Here is a 10,156-nt window from a genome sequence, read left to right on the forward strand (position 1 = left end):
TAACTTCAGAATCATTCAAGATCAGAATTACTCCAGTATTAGAGTTTCTCCAGGATCAGAATTCAATTAATCCAGTCAGAATTACTCCAAGATCAAAATACTCCAGTACCACATTCAGAATTTCTCCACGACCAAAATCAAAATTAAATTACTCCAGATCAGAAATACTTCAGGATCCAAGTTACTTCAGACCAGAATCACTTGAGGATCATGTTTACTCCAGGATCAGAATCATTCCAGATCAGAATTAGTGAACCAGATGGGTTTTCATGGCGGTCAAAATTTTACTCATTCACAATACTGATCCTTGATTTTCATTTTGGATATGCTCAATTAATTAATTTAAATTGCTGCAACAATTTGTAATTTGAACTGTTGTCTGCAGAACATTATGGTTGACATGATGTCACTGCTGCCCCACAGTGCCAGGGACCTAGGTTCACATCCAGCTTTAGGTGACTCCCGGAGTGGAGTTTGCATATTCTTCTGTGTCTGCATGGGTTTCAGCCCAGTGCTGTGGTTTCCTCCCTCTGTCCAAAAATCTGCAGGTTCGGTGGATTGGCCATGCTAAATTACCCTGTAGTTACCCTGGATTACCCTTGGTAAATGCAGGGTTAGGGGGAAGAGGTGGGTCTGTGTGGGATGCTGTTCAGAGGGTCGGTGCAGACTTGAAGGGCCGATTGGCCTCTATCTGGGCTGTAGAGATTCTCAGCTTCTGGATTACTAGTCCAGCAATAGTATTCCTATGGGTGGAATCCTGTGTTTGAGATTGAATGTGTGGGCAGGCCAGAAAGTGGGAAATATTTCTGCACAGGGATGGATTCGGTTTGCATTTCAATTACACTCTTCTAAGCTCACTGCATACACTACATGTGTCAAATTTTATGGGCAAGCAGGCAGGAAGTTTGACCCCTTAGGACATTTGGGGCTTTAAAAGACACCTGGACTGGATTTCACTCTCTGCATTATTCAGCCTTTGCCTAAATCACCCCCACCCACCTCTTGAGATGTCAGAGACCAGGCAAAATATGGCACCATGCTTTGCTGATGCCTCCATGGAGGTCCTCTTGGAGGCTGTCAGTAGAGAAAGGAAGTTATGTTCCGTAGGGATGGCAAGAGGATGTCATCCTGACTCATGAAGACAGACTGGACCGAGCTGGCTGCAGAGGTCAGTGTCCAAGGGCAGCTCGAGAGAACCTGGGTCCAGTACTGCAACAAGATGAATGGACTTACCAGGATACGTACAACCGTAATGACCCTCTCTGTATCTGAACATTGCTACCGCTGAGGGCTGATACACACAGAACTGGGCGTCATCAGATACCTTACGTACAATAAATGTCTGTTATTTTAACTACAGTTACCAATGTTGCATTACTTGCTCCACAGTCGTATTGACTTCGAATCCCTACAGTGCGGAAGCAGGCCATTCAGCCCACGGACACTCCGAAAAGCGTCCCACTCAGGTGCATCCCATCCCTGCATTTCATATGCTAATCCACCTGGCCTGCACATCCCTGGACACTGTGGGCAATTTAGCATGGCCAATCCACCTAAACTGCACATCTTTGGAAACCAGAGCACCCGGAGGAGAATGTGCAAACTCTACACACAGTCGCCCGAAGGTGGAATTGAACCCAGGTCCCTAGTGCTGTGAGGCAGTAGTGCTAACCAATGAGCCACCGTGCTGCCCTTGTATGCCTGCCATAGTTCATATTTAAAACACAGGACACTCAATAGCTAATGCATCATCAGCTTACTGACCATTCATCAAAATTAGGAGAATGTACACATCTGATAGTTTTACACCAAAGACTGGCGTGGGACAGACACAAGCATAAAAGTTTGCCACACACATAATGCTTTATTGTTTTTCATCAACTGTAGCTCAGATGGTGCTGACTGTTTCTCTCTGATCTGTTTAACACTTAACTTTGACAATACCATATTTTTTTCACTAATAACACAGCTCTTGGAATTAACGTCCCTATCTGTGTCTACCAAATTAGGTTTAGTGTTTATTTAGCCATGCCTATGTCTCTTAATGCTTCTGCAGGAGAAGAACATGCATAATAAAAGAACTTGCACAGACCTGGGTGTGGGGACAGGATTGACAGCTGAAATTTTGACCCTCTTGGAAGATAAGGCTGCTGAGTTGTCAGGAGAGCAAGGGAAATGCACATTTGCTGAAATGGAGATTGGATATCTGGAGCAATCTGATAAAACTCCCAATCTGCTTCTCCCAGCTGCACATTTTTATTAACTCATTCACGGGGTGTGGACGTCACTGGCTGGGTCAGCATTTATTTCCCATCTTGAATTGTCCAGAGGGCAGTTAAGAATCAACCACTTTGCTGTGGGTCTGGAGTCTCATGTAGGCCAGACCAGGTAAGAATGACACTTTTCTTCCCTAAAGGACATTAGTGACAATTTTTACGGACAATTTTTATGACAATTGGCAATGGATTCATGGTCATCATAAGTCCCTTAATTCCAGATTTTTATTGAATTCAAATTCCACCATCTGGGTCCCCAGAACATTACCTGGGTCTCTAAATTAAAAGTCCAGCGATAATACCACTAGGCCATCACCTCCCATATCAAGTCCCAACGTCCGAATGAAACATCAGGTAAGGGTGGCGGCTCATGACATTAAGAATTTGTTGCGTTTTTCTGTGAAACTTCCAGATTCCACTCCCAAACTGGGGCAAAAATAAAGAAGAGCCCCAGGCTCACATCTATAACTGCCTGAAAGCACATCTCTGAAGCGGAGCAGTCATGAACTTCAGAAGATGCAATGTGAATATCGACCTCCCTACTCTACACCAGCATAGAGATGTTCACATCGATGGGTAATCTGTCTAAATTAGGTTCAAGGCCATATTCTGGTGAGCACAGCACGTAAAAGAGCCTGAAGCTAGAGGAGAAGAAAGCAGCTGAGCTCTCTGACACTTGGTGGGCTGCTGGGGAACAGGCTCCTGCTGGGCCCAGTACAAATGATGAGTCTGTGGACTTGGTCATTAATGAGCTGTTGGAGATTCGTTTGCAAGTAGGGGAAGGTCTGGCAGAAGTGCCAGAGATTATGCGCAGACTGCAATGAAGGGTAGCAACCCTATTCCCTCAAGAGGCGAAGGCAATACCATTGCACACCAATGAGCAGGAGGGACAGACAGCTATCCATGGACTGTTACCTCAGGACATTCCAAATGTGCCCTGTCACACTGCCTTTGCCAGGGAACAAAGCCTGTCTGGTGCCTGGGTTTAGGCTGTCCCTGCAGAGGAATTCGGAGTGGGAAGAAAAAGATCCAGTTGTCATGGTTCATGTAGGTACCAATGATATAGGCAGAAAGGGAAAAGAGGTTCTGCTCAGGGAGTACAAGCAGTTCAGGGTGAAATTTAAATGAGTACCTAAAGAGATAACAATAATCGACAGGTGAGGCAGATGGGCAGGGGTTTCACTGTTGCCTTGTTGGTAAGAAATAAAATTAAATCGATAACAAGACGTGATATGAAGTTGGAAGACATAGAATCTGTGTGGGAAGAGTTGAGGAACTGCAAAGACAAAAAGACCATGATAAAAGTTATGTGTGGGCCTCCTAGTAGTAGTCAGGATATGGGGAAGAAGATATATCAGGAGATAGAAAAGGCATGTAAGAAAGTCACTATTACAATAATCATGGAACTTATATGTGCAGTTGGACTAGGAAAATTGGATTGGTAGCAGATACCATGAAAAGGAATTTGTGAACTGTCCACTAGATGGTTTTTTAGAGTGGCTTGTGTGTACAGACAACTTGTGAAGAAGGATTTCTGTATTTGGTGATGTGTAATATGACAGACTTGGTTCAGGAGTTTATGGTGAAGGAACCCCTCGGGGGCAATGACCATAATACGTTGGAATTTACCCTGCAGTTTCGGAGACAGAAGCTTAAATAAGACATAATAGTATTACAATTGAGTACACGTAACTACAAAGGCATTAGGGTGGAGCTTATCAGGGTGGATTGGAAGGACTGCCTAGCAGGGAAGACGTTGGAGCAACAATGGCAGGAGTTTCTGGGGGTAATCTGAAATGTACGGCAGAAATACATCCCAAGGAAGAAGAATGATATGAAAGGGAGGAACTGTGGCCAACAACGCAAGTCAGTGACAGCATAAAATCAGATGAAAATACACATAATGTGGTGAAGAATCATGGGAAGCCTTTGAAAACCACCAAAGGACAACTAAAAAAGCAATAAGGTGAGAGAAGATGGAATTTAAGTGTAAGCTAACTAATAATATAAAAGAAAATTGCAAGAGTTTTTTTTAGATATATAAAAGGTAGGAGAAAGACAAGACTGGATATTGGACCACTGGAAAATGAGGCTGGGACAAAGAAATGACAGAGCAACTGAACAGGTACTTTGCATCAGCCTACATGGAGAAAGACTCAGTAATTCACCAGAACTCCAAGAAGGTCGGCGGCAGAAGTAAGTGGAGTGGCCATCATTAAGGAGAGGGTGCTGGCGAAGCTGAAAGGTCTGAAGGTGGATAAATTACCTGATATAAAGTCATGAGAGGCATAGTTAAGGTGAATAGCAAAGGTCTTTTCTCTAGGGTAGGGGAGTTCAAAACTACGGCGCACATTTTAAGGTGAGAGGAGGAAGATTTAAAAGGGACCTGAAGATCAACCTTTTCACACAGAGGGTAGTTCATATATGGAATGAACTGCCAGAAGAAGTGGTAAATGCAGTTACAATTACAACATTTAAAAGACATTTGGGCAGGTACATGGATAGGTAAGGTTTAAAGGGATATGGGCCAAATGCAGACAAATGGGACTAGTTCAGTTTGGGAAATGTGTTCATCTTAGATCAGGTGGACAGAAGTGTCTGTTTCTGTGCCATATGACTATGACTGCACCCCAGAGCTCTGAAGGAAATAGTGGAGTATTGGTAGGGATCTTTCAGGAATCACTGGAGTCGGGGCAGGGGTTGGGGGGGGTGGAGTTGGTGGTGGTGCGGGTGTGCATCCAGAAGACTGGAAAATGGCTAATGTAACACCCCTGTTTTAAAAGGAAGGGAGGCAAAGACAGGAAACTGTAAACTGGTTAGCCTGACCTTAGTTGTTAGTAAGATATGAGAGTCCATTATTAAGGATGAAATTGCAGAGAATTGGGCTGAGTCAAATGGAGGTCATGCCTGACAAATCTGTTCGAATTCTTTGAGGAGGTACTGAGCAAGTTAGACAAAAGAGAGCCAGTGAATATGATCTATTTGGATTTCCAGAAGACCTTTGATGAGGTGCCACATAGGAGGCTGTAAATATGAGTCCATGGTGTTAGTGGCAAGGTACTGGCATAGATAGAAGATTGGCCGACCAGCTGAAAGTAAAGAACGGGGATAAAGGATCTGTTTCAGGATGGCAGCCGGTGATTGGTGGAGTTCTGCAGGGATCCATGTTGGGACCATAACGTTATATATTAACGATCTGGATGAAGAAACTGAGGATATTGTTGCTAAGTTTGCTGATGACACAAAGAAGGACAGGTTCTTTTGTGGAAGTGGGGAGGGTGCAGATGGACTTTGATAGATTAAAAGAATGGGTAAAGAAGTGACAGATGGAATACAATGTGGAAAGTGTGAGGTTATGCAGTTTGGTAGGAAAAATGGAAGTGTAGATTATTTTCTAAATGGGGATAAAGCTTCAGAAATCTGAAGCACAAAGGGACTTAGGAGTCCTGGTTCAGGATTCTCTTAAGGTTAATATGCAGGTTCAGTTGTCAGTTAAGAAGGCAAATAATTTTAAGAGGGCTACAAAACAAGAGTGGATATACTGCTGAGGCTGTATAAGGCTCTGGTCAGACCGTATTGGGAATACTTTTTTCAGTTTTGGGCCCCGTACCTAAGAAAGGGTGTGCTGGCATTGGAAGGGGTCCAGAAGAGTTTTACATGAATGATCCCTGTTGAAGGGCTTGACATATGGGGAACATTTGAGAACTCTGAGTCTGTCCTTGATGGAGTTTAGAAGGATGGTGTGGGGTGGGGGGGCGTTGGGGAAGAGTGGGGTGGATAGGAAGTGGGGTGGTTGGGTTCTCATTGAAACTGACCAAATACGGAGAGGCATTGATAGAGTGAACGTCGTAAGATGTTTCCACTACTTGGAGAGACTTGGACCTGAGGACACAGCCTCAGAGTTAAGGGATGACCGTTTAGAACTGAGGTGAGGAGAAATCTCTTCAGCCAGATGGTTGGTAACCTGTAGAACTCATTGCAACAGAAGGTTGTGGAGGCCAAGTAATTGAGTGCATTTAAGACAGAGATAGGTAGGTTCTTGAATGGTAAGGGGATCACGGATTATGGGGAGAAGGCAGGAGAATGGGGTTGAGAAACATATCAGCCATGTTCCAAAGGTGGAGCAGACTCGGTGGGCTGAATGGCCTAATTCTGCTTCTATATCATATGCCTTTATAGTCTAAGCGCAGGGGAGCACATTGCTGTGTTGAGTGAAGGATTGATTGGACAAAGTGCAGGTTTCTCTAGCTCTTAATAAAATAGTACTATGAGTGTTTAGGCCATTGGGGAGGTCCAGTTTGCCCCCAATAATTCCATGAATGTAAATACAGGCGCAAGGAAGCCTGGGTGATCATGACACACTTTATACTGACTCCTCCATCTTTGTCCAGTCAGCTACAATACACAGGAAAGGCTGAGAGAAGCTCACACATTTTCTGGTGCGCTAGAGGCCATTGGTAGACTGGAGTAAATGATTGAGGAGTCTGTCCATAGTCTCACTAATGTAGTTGTTCTGGCATATGAACATATTAGTGTCACCATGGAAAGGATGATGGTTGCCTTGGAGACCCAGTTCCTGCAGAACACTCTGTAGCTATTGGACTCTGATCTGCACTCCATCACGTTATCTATGAATGCTTAAAATCCAAGGTAAGGTGCTGGGGGTTGGGGGGTGGGGTGCGCGGGGGGTGAAGGTACCTGACTTCACACAAAGTACCCATTCCATTGCAGGATGGTGCCAGTAGACACACACATGGAGGAGGATAGAATGTCATGATGACAGATCAGAACCCCATGTTACTTACAAATTGAACTTTAAAGTACAACATGTTTTTAATAAAAGAGAACATACAGCCAAAAATTGACTGTAAATTCTCAGGCTGTTTGGAAAAGACCTGTGTGAATCTATGGAATATTACACCTTTGGAGTGTTATGAAAACTTCAAACAGATGTTTAAAAAGAAGAAATAATGAGGGACTGGCTATCTATCTCAGCAGAAAGTTTATTAGCGGATTACGTCCCAAATTGCAGACACATTTTGTGATTGACTCTTGCAGGATTATGCCAAAAAAATTGGCTAAAAATCAACTGCAACCCCTGGTCTGTGTGTATTAGTAGGCGATGTGCTTGTGTGCTTTGAAGGTCACCGCTTATAACAGCCATTATACAGCTGTCTGCTGCAAATAAAAGGAATACCCTTTCTTTGCCTGATTGCTGGAAGCTAGGTGAGCCAGTGAGGTCAGCGTTGAGAAAATAAGAGCCTATCAGCAAACTGTGGAGTGAAGAATTATGAAACCACTGCTTCACTACCAACATCAGCATAACCAATGTCATCCAACTTAATGGCTGCAATGATTCACTATCCACTTTTTGTGTAAAACAGTGACTGATTCACAGTATTTTTCAACTGCTACCCTTTTACTCAAATTCACATTTCTAATCTGTTGTGCGTGTGTCCTTTTTGTTATCTTTTGGCATGTTCAGTTGATAATAAACTCACCCCCTTGTTAACTCAAGGAAGCCTGGTTATTTGGTTCTCTTTAGAACAGAAGTACATTTTGATTTGGAAATGGTATTGAGAAAAGAAGGGATCCTTTATAATTTAGTTTTGTGACCAAACAAATTTGATTGAATTATGAAGGAGAGACCGTTCATTTCTCTTCACTCGGGAGCATAACCATTTTTGATAGCCTACTCAGAATTGTAAAGAATTAGGGGACCACAAGCAAAAACAGAAATTGCTGGAGAAACTTAACAGGTCTGGCAGCATCTGTGGAGAGAAAGCAGAGCCAACATTTCAGGTTCAGTGTTTATTCTGCTTTCTCTCCATAGATGCTGCCAAATGCTGTTGAATTTCACAGCAATTTCTGTTTTAGTTTCAGATTTTCGGCTCCCTCAGTTCTTTGTTTTTTGATTAGGGCAACCATGTTTGGGGACCAAGCGTAACAAGATGGAAAAATAACTCAGCAGTTTCTTCTCAGGACACTCCAGAGGTGTCCAAACTCTCTACCTATCTTTGATCCCAATGACTGCTGTTGTTCAAGTCGCGGAGGGTGAGTCTACATCTAGGCAGGACAGTATCAATAGGCCGAGGTCCTCTAGGCCAAAAGGCACCAAGGAATGACTGCGCAAGTCTTCAAAGTCAGCAGGGGAAGTACAGCAGGCTCTCTCCACTCCAGCTGCAGATGTCAGACCTGCATCAAGATATTGTTGGAGGGAGAGGAAGAAGAAATCACACAGAAGACACATCAGTAAGATGGATATTCAATCAAACTGTACATAGATAACTTTTATAAATATATAGTCATTGTTACAGTATCTGCTGCAGTACCTGTGGAACCCAGTTAAGTTCCAGCATTAGAAAGATGTGAAGCAGACCTAGCATTAGAACCTCACCTTCGGGAGACATGTAGTCTGTTTTGCTGTGTCCCTTGTTGAAGAGCGACAGCATTGCTGTGCTGCAATTTTATTGTTAAGGGAGTGGAATAAACTTTCCTCAACACTGTTGGTTGGTGATAGGACACTCTAAAATCTATGTGGATACAGTGTATCAACCTGGGCCTGTAGGGAGTCAGTGATGGCTATGAATCCTGATGCCCTAGCTGTTTGACTGGCCACATCAAAGGGTTACCAGATGATGAAGGGGCTTTATTTGAACATTACATCAGCGTTTAGTAGTTTGTGAGATATAGAGTTTCTCATTGTTCAATCAGATAAGCCACAGATAAATTAATGAAGGAAAGCAGTAATCTTGGATGGAATTGGCACTCAGTTCTTGTGAACCCAAATCCTTGTCCATCAGCTGGCATCGATATGATACGATGGCATGAGAAATCCTTAATATCTTTTGTCATTGTGTCTTTATTTTTAGATAGTTCTGTTGAGGTCTACAAATGCGATTTAGTGCCAGAATTCAACTTGGTGGATGATGCCCTACTCCTTCTCCAGCTGTAGGCTATGCCAGCCACTAGCAGCTGCTGTTGTTCTGGCACACCTTCTTCCGTTTGGTTTCATCAGTGCTTTGCCAATCTCAGAGACAGCACTGCCAGCAAAACACTCACATTAGCCTCAGAATGCCATGTCAGGTACATGTAGATCTGTGATAAAAAGCAGACAGAATATAGACTGCTAGCCACGCCATCCTTTGCAATGAATTTAAATTTCATGCCCTCACAGAGGACAGCATTCTGCCAGTGCTACAAAACTAGTGCACTGTGTGGATAAATAATTTTGAATGCTGTAACATTCACATGTGTAAGGTTAGCCATCAAGTCTTTGAACTTTCCTTTGTCATGATATAGCTGCCAGGAGGACCCCCTGGAAATAACCCCATCTCCCCCCAGTTCCACCTCAGTATGAAAGTAAGAGAAGGTTGACTGCTTCTTTTCAGTTGAGGTGGCTGCAAGAGGACACTTCACATCATTAGAAATGTATGCTTTGGCCATTTGAGAGGATGAGGCTGTGATAGCCCATGCTCTGTTACATTGAGTATTGTTGAGCTGATAATTCACAAGGTGGAAACCAATGGTGCACCTGTAATGTGTCTTCATGTGTGCGTGTCTGAATTGAATTACTTGAACAATATTGATTTCCAGAATAACTGAATTGAAGGCAGATGGTTAGCATTGTTTCATCGTGTGATAATTATTAGTACAATGGCCCATTACGAAGGCTCACATTTCAGTGCTTCACTCTGCCCCTTTTGAAAATCTTTGCAAGTGGTTGATTACAATTTCAGACCTTACTGTGTGCAGTTGGCTTTTGATCAATATGGTGAGTTTTCAGCTTTAGGGTTTGTGTGAGCGACTTGCAGGCGCTGCCTGTGACCCATGATTTATCCCTATTCCTCATGTTCCCTGTTCCAATGACCTTGCAACCT

The sequence above is a fragment of the Rhincodon typus genome, chromosome 2 (genome assembly GCF_021869965.1).
Source record: "Rhincodon typus isolate 14 chromosome 2, sRhiTyp1.1, whole genome shotgun sequence".
Lineage (NCBI taxonomy): Eukaryota > Metazoa > Chordata > Chondrichthyes > Orectolobiformes > Rhincodontidae > Rhincodon > Rhincodon typus.